This window comes from Gossypium hirsutum, chromosome A05, assembly GCF_007990345.1.
Source record: "Gossypium hirsutum isolate 1008001.06 chromosome A05, Gossypium_hirsutum_v2.1, whole genome shotgun sequence".
Taxonomy (NCBI): Eukaryota; Viridiplantae; Streptophyta; class Magnoliopsida; order Malvales; family Malvaceae; genus Gossypium; species Gossypium hirsutum.
The window spans coordinates 83,017,306-83,035,698 of NC_053428.1; the positions used below are offsets into that span (position 1 = coordinate 83,017,306).

At 36.1% G+C, this 18,393-nt stretch overlaps 1 non-coding gene across 1 annotated transcript; it reads right to left on the reverse strand.

Moving 5' to 3' along the window:
- Window positions 1-14,816: 14,816 nt before the first annotated feature.
- Window positions 14,817-14,923, reverse strand: LOC121229868 (small nucleolar RNA R71). Its single transcript, XR_005927823.1, has one exon. It is a non-coding gene; the product is annotated as a small nucleolar RNA R71 (small nucleolar RNA).
- Between the last annotated feature and the right edge of the window lie 3,470 nt (window positions 14,924-18,393).

Consider the following 18,393-nt stretch of genomic DNA (forward strand, 5'->3'; position numbering starts at 1 on the left):
CCTCGTCCTCTTGGTGGTTGTGGTCCACTCTCATGGGTTGAACAACCCTCTGTACAGCAACCTGAGCCTGATCAGCTTTCTGTGGGCAGTCCTTAACTCTATGCTCCATAGATCTGCATTGGAAACAAGCACCGGAACGTTTCCTACACTCACCCAAATGTACCTTTCCACAGTCTCCACAAATTGGCGGTCTAACCACATTCACCGGAGCTGCTCGAACTGGCTCCTCCACTCTCACCCTTTTGACATTCTTATTTGCTCCATCTGAAGGTCCAGAATCCCTTCGGAAATGGTTCTGATCTTTCTCACGGTTCTGCCTCTCAGTACGCTTTACCTCCTCAGCTATCTTAACTTTTTCCACCAGAACCGCGAAATCCCGCTCCCTCTGCGGAGCAATCAGCACCTTAAAGTCATCTCTGAGTCCATCCTCAAAGCGAACGCTACGCTCATACTCCGTAGCGACTATCCCCACAGCATACCGGCTCAGCCTCAGAAACTCAGCCTCATACTCAGTAACAGTTTTACATCCTTGGACCAGATTCAGGAATTCCTTCCTGCGGGCATCCACATAACTTGTCCCGATGTACTTTCCTTTAAAGGCTGTCTTAAACAGCTCCCAAGTAACCCTATCAGCTGGGGTTCCATCCCTCACGGTGAGCCACCATTGATAAGCCTCATCTCGCAGCAGCGATACGGCCCCCTTCAGCTTCTGCTCCACCGAGCAGTCCAAGTCATCCATAATTCGTTCTGTGGCCTCCAACCAATATTCTGCCACATTCGGAGTGATACCAGACACACCCCTAAAAATCTCCGCTCCGTTGGCCTGGAGTTGCTTCGAAATGGACCCTCGAACTCCGTTGTCCGTACTTGCCCCGACAACCCTTTCCAGAACTCGAAGCATAGCCTGCGACAGGGCATCATCCCCGGCACCACGATCATGAGACTCCACTTCTATTGCCGATGGTACCGGTGTATCTGCCGCCGGCATATGTCCCAAAGATGAAGATACCGCTCGAGCCCTTCCTCGGCCACGTCCACAGCCTCTTCCACGAGTGGCTCTTGTACTCATATCGTATTATCTGATTATGAATTTTATGCATTAATATCATTCCAATGTTTATTACAGATGTTTTATGATTCAGACAGAAATTTAAAGTTGGTTTTCGCAGAACCGATGTCTAGTTACAGTTTCAGTCTTTTAGCAAGCTTTTCTAGGATTTCAGTAGCATCCTATCTAGAGTATTCTAGTAAAGTTTCAGTACAGACAGAAAATTCAGAATATATTCAAAAAAATTCAAAATACTTACAGGCTTGGGCCGGAGATTCGGAATGCCACATTCAGAAGTCCAGATTTTTAAAAATAGATTTTTTTTTAAAATCTTCGTTTTTGTAAACCCAATCCATAGCCGAGTTGTTGCAACTTGGCTCTGATACCACTAAATGTAACACCCCAAACCCGGCCTAGACGTTATGACCGGATCCGACGTGCCACATCAAAACGTTAAAACATTTTGTCATTCTAAGTCTAGGAAATCGTACTTGATGTTCAAAGGATTAATTCATTGAGGGTTAAAGTGAATGGAAGCTGCGCACCAGGTAGGAAACCGGAAAAAGGAGGTGAGTCCATCGGACTGCTTAAGTACCAAGCTCTTTCGGATCCAATCCTAGACATGCACACCGCCATTGCCACACTCTAACATCGCGTATATTTTTAGGTTACCATTGAAATTATGTCTATTTTAGAATAAAACGTATTTAAGTTTGTAAAACGTTATCATAGTAGAAGCCTTGTTTGTAATCGTGTTACTTCGAAATCAGTTTATGTTTTTGGAAAACGAACCCAGATCTAGCCCATTTTGATAGTTAATATAATTTAAGGTCATCATGATAAGTTATAAATCGAAACCCAATTAAAAATAATCATAAGCCGCCTTATTACATAACAAAACCCAAATCATCAAAGTAAAGAAAATTGGAGTCCAAATCACCAGAAGAAATCCATATTGCAGAACGAGTGGCCACTCCGAATCCCTCGCAGCTCCAAGCCCACTATGGCTGGGGATTACCTGCATGGATGAAAATAGGGGATGAGTTTGGGGAAACTCAGTGTGTAAAATTGACCCAACCATAGCCCATATCAGCTCAAACCATAGAAACAAAATAAATTGGCCTTAGCCCAGAACAGAATACAGAATGAAGCCCATAGGCCCATAACAGATCAGATAAGATATTTCATGTATATGCAAAACCCAACACATAACCAACCACATATTCCCCCTTACCAACCTTTCACCATGTGGGGAGACTACTCGACCCACCCAACCGCTACACGCCACAGAATTATGCACTATGGCTGCCAGAACAGATAATGTGGCAGAGTCACCAGATACAGATAATCGTGGCAGAGCCACCAGAACAGAAATATGTGGCAGAGCCACCAGATCAGATAATTGTGGCATAGCCACCAAGACGTTTCCTCCAAAATATAACCCATGTCCCCATGCAACAAATATTCATTCATGGCATACATCATACATATTTAAATTAACATGTTTTTCAGACAAAATTAACCCTAGGGGCATATTGGTCATTTACACCTAGGGGTATTATGGTAATTTTCCATACATAAGGGTATTGTAGTGATTTAGCTACTTCTAGGGTTTTCATGCATATCCTATCCATTTACGTACTATCAGAATACTTACCGCGCATACTTACCAAATTGAGCCCGTTGGCCCAAGAACCCGATTGTTGGCCCGTTAAGTCCACATTATCAAAATGCACGAAATCGCACGTACTGCAGTTTATTACCTTCAGAATACCAAACATACAAACCCAACTATCTTACAAGCATTTGCACACTCGCAAATTCCCAAAATACCAACTTTTCGGCATTTCGGCTTTTCGGCTTTTGTCGATCTAGTCTATGAGAGGGTGTCAGTTACACACCTGTTTTATGATGATTCGCTGACAAGATCCACGCACGAACTACCTACAATTATAATACTACCACGTTAATCTTACTATCGAAACGAACTACATATTAACTTCTTACCATATTCGGCCAACAACACCTTAGGCCTTAGCGTTCCTACCTTTGCCGAAAATAGTGTCTCGATCCAGATCCGTTCACTCCACTTGTCCAAGCCCTTGATCAACAGCCTCTTAATCACACTATTACCAAAATAATACTATTATCACAACCCCTTAGGGCTACAAGTCCAAAAAAACGACAACCTCCCTAACCTTTTAGAGATTCTGGCTTTTCTTAAAATATGCAAGATAGACTAAGTTGGAAAGACTTACCACCGATTCTTCCAGTCAACTTTCCCCCTTAGTTCCTACTTGATTCTAATGCAGTTCTAAGCCCTCAATCGATAACAAAAGTCGAGCCCTCAGTGATCTCAGTATTCGGCTATGTCCCTAGGATAGTGTGGGAGTTTCAGCTTTTTGCAATAGTGTAGAGAAAGATAAAATATGAGGGTTTTTTCTTGTGGTATTTTTGATAGAAACCTGGGGTTTAGAGGTTGAGAGAATCGGCCAAAGATGATGAGAAAAATAAGAGATTTGGCTAGGGAAAAATCGGTACAAAAGGAGTCAAGTTTTTGGGATTTCGGGATTTGAGGCAATCGGCTATAGTCTTAAAAATAATGGAAGGAAGGTGGTATAGAGTAGGGTGGCTGAAGGATTCGCTATGGAGAAAAGAAGAAGAAAAGAATAAGTGAATGGAGAGAAGAGAAAAAGAAAAGAAGAAGAGAATGGTCAGGAAACGACACCACTTACCACTAATGCTGAATTTATACTGGCACTAGCCCTAGCCGAAATTCCCATGCTAAAGTCCCTTGGCCGGCCACCTCTTGTTCCTTGATCAGCTCCTAGATTTCCTCCCTTATCTGCTCCTAAATTCTATCCCTTATCAACTCCTAAATCCTATCCCTTATCAACTCCTAAATCCTCTCCTGACAGACTTTCACTTCAGTTCCACTGCTTACCTTTTCTGAACATAAAAATAACAATTCCCTTAATATGTTGTCATTGTGACTTGAGTCTCAGCTCTTCCTAGCATCCACACGCCACTTTTATAGCCTTGCCAGTGGCGTCACTTAGCCACTTTCCCACATGTTAGCCACTTTCCCACATGCTTCCTTGTGATTTATTTTACACAATTAATACCTAAAAGCCCAATTAATCAGAACCCCTTTTTCTTATGGAATTAAAATTAATTAAAACTACCGGGTTTTACCTTAAGCTTGGGCCTTCTAGAGGCCCACTACCATACTTAATCCTACGACAAACAAACAGGACACAGAATTTTTAAATTTTTCCAACATTTTTAAAACTCCCGAAAATTGTGGCGTTACAGAACTCGTTGAGTTGAGTCTGAGTTCACTTATGGATGCGAACATCCGAACTCGTTGAGTTGAGTTCGAGTTCACTTATGGATGCGAACGTCCGAACTCATTGAGTTGAGTCCGAGTTCGTGAAATGTAACTAGGCATCCGAACTCGTTGAGTTGAGTCTAAGTTCACTTATGGATGCGAACGCCCGAGCTCGTTGAGTTGAGTCCTAGTTCGCTTATGGGCCGGTTACATGGTAGCTTGGCTACATCTGTGGCACTTATGTGCAAGCTTTCCATGTATCTGAGTTATATTCCGATGTGTTCAGCGGGTAAAATTCTAGTGAAATGGAAGAATACTCAAGATGCAAGTGATGTATTGTTAAGTGTTGTGGAATGGACACTTTGGACAGGTATGTACTTAACCCTCGGGTTGAGACTTGATACGACAACAATAATATGGTAAGATGATGAATGATGAATAGAAATGTGATACATGTTTTGGTGATATTATGCTAATGTTGGTTGGTATAATTGCTTTGTTAAGTTATTTGTTATTTGCATGTAGACTTAATAAGCATCTATGCTTACTCCTTCTTTTCATTCTTTGTAGTTTTGAAAAGTCAATTTGGAGATCGAGACGGTTGGAGGCAAGCTCACACTATCACTGGACAATCGCGGTATAATGACTTGAAATTTTTGGAAATATGGCATGTATAGCATTACAATATTTTGTGTGTATAATCTTACGATATGGCTATGGATGGAATGGAAATGTTTGAGAATGATTAGCTATTGTAATGGCTAATCAAGTTTATATATGATAACATGTATGCTTTATGTCTTAACTAAACCATGAAAATCCTTGGAAAGGTAAAATTTGCCATAAAACATAATCAGATAGCAGCAGTGATGTGAATTTGAAAAATCACTAAAAACAGTAGAAATAGAATTAAATGATGAAAAAGTTATGTAATCTAAGCTTGATGAGTCTATTTTCATATGGATGAAACAAAATAGGTAAATGAGTTATATTTTATGAGATATTTAAGTTTTTCTAGAACAGGGTTAGAGCAATATCTGAATCCTCTGTTTTGACTTTAAAAATTCACCATAAATTTTAAAACAACAATTAAGAGTTTTACATTACATTTATGAAATCTTTATTGAGTCTAGTTTTATTAGAAACAAACAGAATAGTCATTGAAACTCTATACAGGGAGATATCTGATTCGTAATACACAGGGGTCAGAGTAGCCAAACCTTGAAATAGGGGAGATTTTAACTAATAAACAGTACTAATTTTCCTGACCAAAAATTCTAGAAAAAAATTAGTAAGTAGATATATGAGTCTAGTTTCAAGGAAAATTTACGAAATTGGATTTCGAGTTTCGTAACTCGAGATATGGATTTTTTAGTGACTGTGACACAGTTAGCTAGCTTGTTTGGAAATTCTAAAATAAATTGTTTGAGCTATTTAATTAATGAATTAAGTCCGTTAACATCTCGTGCTCAACTCCGGCGATGGTCTTGGGTACGGGGGCGCTACAGTGATCTAGTGCGATATCTATTCAAATGTCCCACATTAGCCTTTGAACGGCTATTATCATCTCTGAATTTCTTTCATGCAGACTGAAATGATTTACCCGATGATCTCTTTCGTACCTCTCTAACTTCAAAATCAGCTTTTCTTTTCTCTTTCCCGAGATCTTCAGCTTTACATGCTCATTCAACAAGCACAAAAAATTCTTTAATCTCGAGAATCCTGACTAACAAACGGATATCCTTCTTCAAACCATTTTCAAATCTTTTGCACATTATTGCTTCCGTAAATACACATTCACGAGCATACTGACTTAGTCTTACAAATTCCCGCTCATATTCTGTAACAGAGATACGACCTTATTTAAACTCGAAAAACTCTTTACGTTTCTGATCGATGAATCTCTGACTAATGTATTTCTTTCAAAATTCAATTTGAAAGAAGTCCCAGTTGACTTATTCACTCAGAACTACCGATATCAAAGTTTTCCACCAGTGGTACGCTATATCTCTTAGAAGCGAAACGGCACATTTTATACATTCCTCAGAACTCAAAGACAATTCATCAAACACTCTTACGATGTTCTCTAACTAGAACTAGACTTTTTCAGCATCATCATTCGTTGTAGCTCGGAATTCTTCATCCCCATACTTTCTAATCTTATCTACCGGAGGCTTACATATCTAAACCGGGTTCACTGATGGTATAGCAGGAGCTTACAAAGAATTGACTGGGGGTGGAGGTTGTTAAACTGTAACACCTCATACCCGTAACCCATGCCAGGGCAGAGTACGAGGCATTACCTTTACTTATTCTCATGCATACAACCAATCTCAAGTCATCGAGACTCGATTCAAACTTAAAAAATTTTCAATATCTACCTTAAACTTCTTATTATGGGCCTACGAGCCCCAAATCGTTCATTGAAAGCTATTTGGAGCCATTCTGGGTCCTTAAACCAACCTTAAGAAATTTTCATTTAAAACAGGGCACACGTCCGTGTGGAAGAGTAACACGCCCGTGTGACTATTTTCGACATGGTCGTGCTGATGGCCTGTGTGGCTCACATGGGGTGTCCCACACCCGTGTAGAATTAATTTCTAATTCACACCTACAGGGGTTTTCACACGGCCAGACACACGCTCGTGTCATTGGCCAGCCCGTGCCATTGGCCAGAGTCCTTCACACAGCCACGACATGCTCGTGTCCTAGCCTATGTGCAAAAACATGGATATTCTGTTTCTGACATCAGCATGCTCATAATGTCACACGGCCAAGGCACACGCCCGTGTTCTGGGCCGTGTCCTCCACACGGCTGAGACATACAGCCGTGTCTCTGCCCGTGTGTTTAATATCATGCATACTGACTTGAAATTTTTACGTGCAGGGGACACACGACCGAACTACACGCCCATGGGGTAGACCGTGTGTCGCATATGGCCTAGACACACGCCCGTGTGCCTGCCCGTGTGGACAGTATAAGGCTATTTACCAAGCTTCTTGCCACCCTTACATATTTAGTTCCCTACCAATACCAACCAATATCGAAACAAGTATAACTCCTATAACTAAATCAGCCATAATAGACATTCATTCAACCATGAGAATGCATCTTTCATAAACTCAAAATGAATATTAACTATCATTCAAAGCTTAATACAAATTAAAGGGTTTCCAACCCAAGCCAACACATTTGGCCAATTCTCAAGACACAAAATAACAAAGTCTAAGTCTTATACATTCCATATTCAAAAATATAAATCCAACTATACCGAATGCTTCGATTGATAGTGGTGATCGATATCTCTGACTTCTGGAATCCTTGAGTGAGTTAGGCGGTACTATAAAGAGATGGAAAGGAAAGAGAGTAGGCATAAAAACTTAGTAGGTTGCATATAAGTAAGTACACAACAACAAAATTTTACCAATGATCCACATGCTCATGATACCAAGGTACGCATAGGCATAACTTACTCATTACCATCCATACTAGTCATATATTGTTCTATGAGTTCATGTCTCATACGTACCAATTAGGTACCTGTACCATTCACAACACGGTTATACTTTTCTTTTTAACTTAAGAACATAACATTCACCATTGAACCATTTGGAACACTATCGGATATTCATTAAGCCTCAGACGTGGGTAAGGTACCGATGCCATGTCCTAGACATGGTCTTACACTGACTATCATCTCGTAGCCGATGCATGTCCCAGACATGTCTTACACTAGCTCTCGTCTCAATACCGATGCCATGTCCCAGACATGGTCTTACTTTGGCTCTCATATTGTGGCCGATGCATGTCATAGACATGTCTTACACTAGCTCACACTCAAATGACCCAAACGTCATGGCATGAATATCCGATTTATTTCCTAGGTTCAAACAGGAACTCTACTATCTCTATTCTTATCATATCATCTCAATTCCACAATCAAGCAATTCATGCTATATTAATTCAAATACAATTTAACACATACATTAGTAATGTAGTTGTATTATTTACGTACAACTTACCTTGGATTACAAAAGGTACACGACTAGTCAGTTTAGTCGGTTTGCTTGGCTTTTCCCCGGTCTAGGTTTGGATTTGGCAATTATTGATCTAAAATAGCAAAATGCACTCATTTAATCACTAAATAAAATTAAGCAATTAAAAATTCACATCTTCGATAAAATGACCATTTTGCCCTTAGACTTTAACAAAATGACCATTTTACCCCTATGCTCGAAAATCATTTTTTATCGAATTTATTCCCATCTTAAGCCTAGCTGAACTTTTTTTACTCTTATAGAAACCCCAAATTCTCTCTATTTCACACATTTATCAATTATTTTACAACTTGTGCAAAATGGTCCATTTAGGTGTTTTCATGGTAACACCTTTCACAAAAGTTGTCTATTATACAACTAAGACTCATATTCTTCCATAAAATTTTAGAAAATACCCTAACTTATTTCATGGAGAAACCCTAGACCGTCAACCATTTTGCAAGATATACCCCTCATTTGATAGCTCATGCTTCAAGGGTCTTAAAAATGCAAAAATCATCAACAAATGGTATGAAAATCACTTACTTGTGAGTCAACTAAGTAGCTAAAAATTTTCAGCTTTCAAACCCCCTTCAATGGCTGATTTTTGGTGGAGAAAAGAGATGAGTAAGGGATGATATCATCCTTTTTTTATTTATTTCTATTTTAGTCAAAATTGGTCACCTAACCCAACAAAATTTGAAAATTTTGACCACATATGGCTCCTATGGCCGACCACTCTATTTCTAGGGGTCTAATTACCCTTTAAAATGCCCTAATTTTTCTTCTCTAATAAAATAACATCTTTAGCTATCAATTCAAGACTTTTTCACTTTATGCGATTTAGTCTTTTTTTCGCAATTGGGCTGACAAACGTCAAAATTAGCTCACCAAAATTTTTCATGTACTATTATAAACATGCTATGACTCCAAAATAATAATAAAATAATTTACTCAACTCTGGATTTATGGTCCCGAGACCACTATTCTGACTAGCCCCAAAATCGGGCTGTTACATGAACAACCGGATTGGTTCTAATATATTGGCTAAACCAATCGTTCATCATTTGATAGAAGGCTTGTCTAGCCTCACCATCAGGGATACTCGTAGCCGGTCTAGAATCAGATGGTGTTGTCCATTATGAGAGAGCAGGCGCGTTGCTTTCGACATCGTTCGCTATGGCTCGTTCGGGATCTATTTGCTATATAAAAACACATTTCAATGTCAGGATTCATCACACTAACGCAATTCATAAATATGATATGTATAGCTAGACTCACATACGCTATGGTAGTCCTAGAACCGACTAAACCATAGCTCTGATACTAATAAAATGTAACACCCCTAACCCGTATCCGTCGCTGGACTAGGGTTAAAGGCATTACTAAACAAATCGGAACATTCAACTTTCATTTCATAATCATCAAAGCATCAGGGATCAAATATCAATATAGAGTTTCTTATATAGTCATCGAGACCTTAAACATACATTAGAAAGGAGTCAGGACTAAATAGAACACATATAACATTTTTCCAAAACTTAAACATTTTTCAAACAAGTACAAGTCACAGGCCCGTGTAATCAGGCCGTGTGCCTTACACGGCATTAGAAGCGCCCGTGTGTCTAGGCCGTGTCAAAACAGGTCATACATACTAACTTGCTCACACGGCTACAAGACACGCCCGTGTACCTTGGTCGTGGTCATGTCTGAATTGGGCCACACGCTAGCCACACCCCTGTGTGCCTTGGCCACGCTCGAGTCTGACTTACAATTGTAGGGTACCCCAGGGGACACACGACCGTGCCACATAGCCGTGTGTGACACACGTCTGAGACACACGCCCGTTTCTCTACCTGTGTGGACAAAAATAGGCCATTTGAATAGCCAATTTGCCACCTCAATTTGGGTCAACCTACAAGCACCAAACCAAACATATATGTAGAACCATTTCAGCCAATATCTATAATTCATGCTATAACATTGTCAATCATTTCAAATCTCAATTCATCAATCAATTCATACCTAAAACTTAAACTAAAATCATACCTAAACATATGATCAATATATCATTCAATCAAATGCTCAAAACTTACCAAAACTTCTCAACATAGACCATTTCTTTTGGCCAAACAAAACATACCACAGTTTCACATTAGCAACTCATATCATATACCATTATCAAACTATAAGTTCAAACACAAACTAGCCATATCACATGGCTAAATATGTACATCACAAAACATAATTCCACAACTTCTAGCCTATACATGCCATATTTTAATATATACATTTTCAAAGTACCAAAATAAGGTTCGATAGTGTGGTGACGATCCTTGACAATCCCCGAGCTCACAATAGCTTTGATATCTATAAAACAATGCAAACAAACACAAAGTAAGCTTTCAAAAGCTTAGTAAGCCATATACAAATAAACATATCATTCTAAGAAAATAAGTATCATCAAATCATTTACACTTTGTATACCAATGCTAACACAAATCTCATATTCAAATACTTACCTTTCATTCTCAAATAGGCTATACAAAGTAAACATACCTAAATCTGATATGATTTCACAAAGTTATTCATTTTCTCAGAATGCCCATTTGAACCATTCAAAAACATAAGGATACGCGGATAGATCAGAAAGTATATACAATGTCGACATCCTAGACGTGGTCTTACATGTAATCAAACATCGATGCCACTGTCCTAGGCAGGGTCTTACACGAAATCAGATATGATACCGATGTCTCAGACATGGTCTTACACATAAAACAAAATTCGATGCCAACGTCCCCGATGTGGTCTTACACGAAATCATATAACGAAATCCTATGTCATGACATATGTATCCTAACTATTCCTAGGGTTCGTACGGGGCTTTTCAGAAGTCGAAACTTTGTCGATACTTTCTCAGATAGTATATATTTAGCTTGAACATTCATTCATCACAATTCAATATCAAATGAATAATAATTCAATTAAACAAGCTTATTTGTATATCGACTTACTTTATACAAATTTGGATAAACTGAACTGGCTACTCGACGACTTTCGACTTTCCCCGATCTAATTCCGTATTTTTTAGTTCTCGATCTAAATCAATTCAAATTTAACTTATTGAATCACACATTCATTCAAAACAATCCATATACACACAATTAGGAAATTTTGCAAACTAGCCCTCACATTTTTACATTTTGACACTTTAGTCATTAATTCACAAAATCACAAAATACACATAATTTGCTTGTACACAAGCTTAGCCGAATTTTCATAGCTCTCATACAAGTCCGTACATTACATTTATTTCACATTTTAGTCCTTCAATTTACAAATTTCACAATTTAGCCCATCTTACTCAAAATCATCAAAAATCTAAAGACAAAACATATAAACCTAACATCAAGCTTTCATATTTCATCATATAAAAACATAAAGATCATAAATTAATCCATGGAACATTTAAAAATCATAATCGAAATCAGAACTTGAGGCATGGGCTTGATAGTATATGAAACAACGATTACAAAAACGTAGAAATTATCAAAAACGGATCAAAAACCATACCTTAATCACAATCACAAGTGTCGAAACCCTAAGAGCTTTTATTCTTTCTTTTTCTTTGCTATTTTCAGCTATGAATGATAATGGATGAACAAATTTTAAGCTTTTGTTTTATTAATCACATATTAATATACATTTTACTAAAATGGCCTTAATATCATTTAAAATCCACTAAGTAATGCCCATTTATGTCTATTCAAACTTCCAGTGGTCAAATTACATCATAAGGATCTCTCTTTTAATGAGACAAATCAAATAGGCACTTTAACATTTAGTAGGTAATTTTTATATTTTATGCGATTAGGTCCTTTTAACAAATTAAGCACACAAACGATTAAATTTCCATACGAGACTTTCACACATGCTCATTCACATATCATAAACATTAAAAATAATATTTAAATATTTTTTTGACGTGGATATGTGGTCCGAAACCATTGTTCTGACTAGGGTCAAAATCGGACTGTTACAGGTATAAAGCTAGTGAGGATAAAAATGAAGTAGTTTTGCAAAAGCAGAATAAAAATATGAAGTTTGTCGCTAAGACCTGACATTTATTATGAAAAGATATAATATTCTTTTGTGGTGGATGCAATAACCTTTAGATATATTATTTTAACAATTCATAAAAGATTTAACTTGCATTTAATGGTTGTTGTTACAGCCTTTTATAAATCACTATATAGTAAAGTTTATATTAAAATCCTTGAAGGATTTAGGATGCTAGAAGCATATTGAAATTCTTGGAAAATTATTCATTTATATGAATTGAAATAGTTTGAACATATATGGTAAATAGTACTTGAAGGAGGATTATAAAATGATCCAAAATACCTATTTATGTTGATAAATTATAAAACTAACATATTTTAATCTCATTCTTAATGCGTTTTTGGATGACTATTTATGCAAATTGGTGAATTTGATGCTCCTAATCCCTTTAATTCATGTTCTTATACTCAGGTGAGCATTTGGGAGCAAAAAGAGCAAAAATCAAAGAAAAATAGCATATTTCAGGAGCCACACGGGCTGGACACACGCTCATGTGAGCCACATGTGTTGGACACACGGCCATGTGCCAACTCGTGTCGATTTCATAACTTGCTTCCCAAACACACAGAAAAACTCAATTTTTAGGCTTTCTGATTATAATAAAGTCTATAAATACCAAATAGAAGAAAAGATATGCGGGCCATCAGAGAATATCAAGAAAACGACTCAAAAAAGGCCATTGGAGCCATTTTCGAAGTAGATTTCCATCAAGATCGAAGACTTCCTTTTAATTTCTTCTGAAGTTTTTATGAGTTTCTTTGTTTCTTATGGTTTTTCTGACTTTAAGATATTTTTATTTAGAATTATGAACTAATTCCCTAGATACCTAGGGAGGATAAAACTTATGACAAATTCTATTATTTAATTCTATTTTACATATTAAATACTTGATTCTTGTTCTCAATTATGTGTGTGTGTTTCTTGTTTTAATTTTTTCGGGATATTAATTCATGTTTAATGTGCATAATTCAGTAGAGCAAAAGTCCCTGTTTAAGAGTAGATCTAGCATAATTGAGTCCAGTTGCATGCAATCTTAGAGATAGGACGACGTAAATCTACCAGGTTAGAGTCAAATCTAATAGGGGAATCTATAGATCGAGTTAATGTGACAATAGGGGTTTTAATTAGAAAGAGATTTGAATTAATCAACATAGAGTCAGTTGTTCTTACTCTCAAAAGAGATATTAGCATAATTTAGGGATTTCTAAGGATCAAGACATCAAATGAATAAATCGTTTGAATCGAATTAATAATAATAGAAGGTGTCTAGGTGGATTCTTTCTTGGGTATTGTATCTCTCATTGGTTATCTTTTGATTATTTTCCTGATTCATTCTTTGTTGCGTTCTTAGTTAAGTTAGTGTAGTAATTTTTGATTAAAACTCATCACTCCAAATTGTTGGGTAAATAATAAGAAAACAATAATTACTAATAATTTAGTCCTTGTGGATACGATATCTCTACTCACTGTAGCTATACTATTGTTCGATAGGTGTGTTTTCCTTAGTTATATTTTTAGTTAGTATGGAAAACACAGATCAAGTTTTTGGCGCTGTTCTGGGGACTGAAATATTATGAACACTTTATTTTTTTATTAATTTAGCTATTTTTATTTTTATTATAATTTTGTTTTGTTTAATTTTTACATTCTAATTTTTCTTTTTTTTCTTTATTATTATTTCTTTTTTTGCTTCTGGTAGCTTTTTTTGGTTTATGACTAGAAGAAACTCATCGGGACCATTACTTTTCGATATTGAAATTGGAAGTACAACTCGTAGAAATCCTAGAGTAGCAAGGCAAAGTCAAAAAATTATAGTAGATGAATAAGAGGACATTATTATTATTATTGAGGAGATGGGTGATAACCAGAATATTCAGCTACCTCTTGCAGTTGCTGTAGCTCATGTTCCTCGTACTATGTACGATTATGCCAAGTCCACTCTAGCTGAGGCTAAATTGAGTATTGTGCAATGCACCATTGCTGCAAATAACTTCAAAATGAAGCTGAACACAATTCAGATGGTACAACAGTATGTTCAATTTGATGGTTTGAGAGACGAAAATCCAACTACTCATTTGGCAAATTCCCTAGAAATTTGTGATACTTTTTCAAGATTAATGGTGCCATTGATGACGCCATTCGCTTAATGTTGTTCCCATTCTCGTTGAAGAACAAAGATAAAACAATGGATAAACTCTTTACCATGAGGTTCCATCACTACATGGGCTCAAATGACCGTTCCTTCTGAAGTACTTTCCACCGGATAAGACAACCAAGTTGAGGAATGATATCTCTTCCTTTGTTCAGATCAATTTAGAGACTTTATATGATGGATGGGAGAGATACAAAAATCTATTGAGATGGTGCCCTCACCATGGGTTACCCTTATGTTTACAAGTTCAAACCTTCTACAATGGTTTGAATCCCTCAACAAAGCAGTTAATTGACACAGCAGCTGGTGGAACACTTAACAAAAAAACACCCGAAGCGGCTTATGAATTTATTGAGATGACACTGAATAATTATCAGTGGTAAGTCATGAGGACAAAGCCGATGAAAGTAGCTGATGTCCTTAATTTAGATACTGATGGTCACTAAACTAACTATGGTTACGATAAAGGCAAGCGCTCCTATCGGACAATAGTACAACTATGGTGAGTAGGGAATATCGTATCCACGAGTACTAAAAGTACCAGTAATTACAATTTTTCTATTATTTAGCTGATAAATTGGGATGATTTTTTAATCTAAATTTACTAGTCTAAATTAACTAAGAACGTGACAAGGAATGAATTAGGAAAATATTTGAAGAAAACCAAAGAGAAAGACAATACCCAGGAAAGAATCCACCTAAACTTCACTTATTATTTTGAATCTGAATTAAATAAATTATTTACTCGTTTCTTGATCCATATAAATCCCTAAATTATGTTAATATCTCTTTCGAGAGCAAGAACAACAGACTCTAGGTAGTATGAAAAACAAAATCTAGGTTGATTGATCGAAATCTCTTTCTAATTAAAACCCCTATTGTCGCATTAACTCAATCTATAGATTCCCCTATTAGATTTGACTCTAATCCAGTAGATTTATGTCGTCCTATTTCTAGGATTGCATGCAACTCCACTCAATTATGTTAGATCTACTCTTAAACACGGACTTTTGCTCCACTTAAATAAGAACATTAAACATGAATTAATATCCCTTAAATATTAAAGCACGAAATAAGCATACATAATTGAGAACAAGAATCAAGTATTTATCATGTAATTCAGGAATCAAATAATAAGATTCATAATAGGATTCATATTTCCTAGGTATCTATGGAATTTAGTTCATAATCTGAAGAAGTCAGAAAACTGCAAGACATAATGAAATTCAAATAAGCTTCAAAAGAAGTTAAAATGAGATATTCAAACTTGAAGGAGATTCGCTTCTAAGTTGGCTCCAATGGTGTTCTTCGAGTAATTTCTTCAATCTTCTCTGCATGCTCCTTAGGTCTTTTTCTAATTGTTATTTATAGACTTTAGAATGCTCAGGAAGTCTAAAAATTGGGTTTTTCCACTTGTTTAGGAAACATGGGCATGTGGCCCGCCTGTGTGGAAATTCTTGGGCTGTGTGGATGTTAAAAATAGCTTTTTTTGCTCTATTTTGGCTTGTTTTTCGCTCCTCTATGCTCACCTAAGTATAGAAAAATGAATTTAAAGGATTAAGAGCATCAAATTCACTAATTTACATAATAAATCATCTAAAAATTCATTAAAAATGAGCTTAAAAACAAGTTACTTTATGGCTTATCAAATATCCCTACACTTAAGCGTTTGCTTGTCCTCAAGCAAAATTCTCAACTCACAATTAAAATTAATCTTTCTCAGGTCATAATTCTCATCAATGATGTTTCATCATAATTCAAAAATAATCATACATTGATAATTTAACTAAAAGAGTACTAAAGATTCAAACAATCCAAGTCGAACATTTTTAAAGTATGAAAACGTAGGTATTTCCCCTTATCTAAGTAATAAACTTTAATTCAAAATCGACAAGAATTAACATCCTCACTAAAGATTCACTCAAATCACTCAAAGTGTTTAAGTTCCAAAAATAAGCACTCAGTAGTCAAACATGAAAAATCATTACCATAGGCTTGCATGAAAATCAAATCCCCACCACTATAAAAGGAGATGATACTCAAATCAAAAGGTCTTTAAGAGGTTGTAATGGGGCTTAGGTTAAAGGGTGTGGAGAAAAGCTAAAAAATTTGGTTAAAATCGAGATCGAATTGATAAATTACCAAACTAGAAAAATAAACCAATGCTGAATTAAAAACAATTACATCACTTGAAAATTATTCAAGAATAACACGAGCTTCTTCTCAAAATATGAATTTAACTGTTCAAGCTCAATCAACATAGAACTACATAATAACCAATATATATGTATTTTTTAATTTTTTTTGAGTTTTTTTTAGAACAATAGGAAATAGTTTAGCAACTTAAACAAAAGACTTAATCAGGCAATTAACCAAATCAAATTTTGATAAAAATGGAGTAAATAAAATAGGAAAAATTCTCAATGAGCAAAAATTGAGTTTTGGGTTAATATTAATGGGTGAATCAAGAAACGGTGTATTAGGCTCAAAGGGTTCACCAAGGATTAATTATGTAGGTAGGCTTTTATGGGATAAGTGGGTTAAAACCTAAGTGCCTTTATCATCTCAGTATATCAAATCAAAGGTGTGGTCTCGACATTCATAATCGAATCAAGTTCTAGAATAACAAATCAATATTGACACACTCACAACCAATAATAAAAATTAGCAAGAAAAATGTATGCTCTAAAGGCTCAAAATCTCACAAAAAATTATAGTTTTTGATGTCAATCTTGCAAATCTCAAACTTCAAGGTAATACCTCAATTAGGGAAACAACCTAAAATTTTTTTAATTCTAAAAATAAACTTATCATGCTTGATTCTCTCATGTCTTAAAGTTTAAAACAACCAATACATGATTATCAGCAAATTAATCTAAAACACATCAACAAAAATCATAAATCAATAAAAACTTATTCTAATAGAAGTATGAGAAAATCATTTAAACACAAGACATAATTCAGGGATTTTCTAATAATTATATAAATAACCTCCCCACACTTAAGATGTACATTGTCCTCAATGTACAAACACTTATAATCACAATATAAACAAAATATTATAAGAGAGGAAGAAAATTGAAACTACCCTGAATTTTGGATGAAATCCCCAGAATAGTGAAAAGCAGAATTGTAGTGAAATCTAAATGTAGAGCATGATTCCGAGCAAGCTAATAAGAAAATAAACACAAATAGTGAAGAAGATTAAAGGATTAAAACTCGATTAGAAATAAAAAATAAAAATATAGCTCAAAATATAAAAATGAAATAAGTCTAATAAAATAACAATAAACATAAAAATAAAAAATAAAATAAAATAAAACAAATGGACTCAATGGTCCTCATCATCAGACGCGTTGGTGTCGTGAGTTGTTGGCACTGAGGAGGAGATATAGAGATGCTGACAAATCTGTTGCAATGTCAAATTAATACTGTCAAACCTCTGAAAGAAATGCTACTCGAAACAAGTGAACTACTCGGAGAGGTCCATTAAAGTAGCAACAGAAGAAACAGGATGGTGACTCGAAGGTGGAGGATGAGGTGGATCCTCGTGATGGAAGGGAACATCATCAGTGAAGTCCTCGGGTTCATTCTGAGAGTTAGAATGAACTAATCGGTATTGAGGAGGATCTACTCCACGACACCACTCGATCATTCTCATATGGATCATGCTCGAGAATCTTTGTGGGGACATCCGGC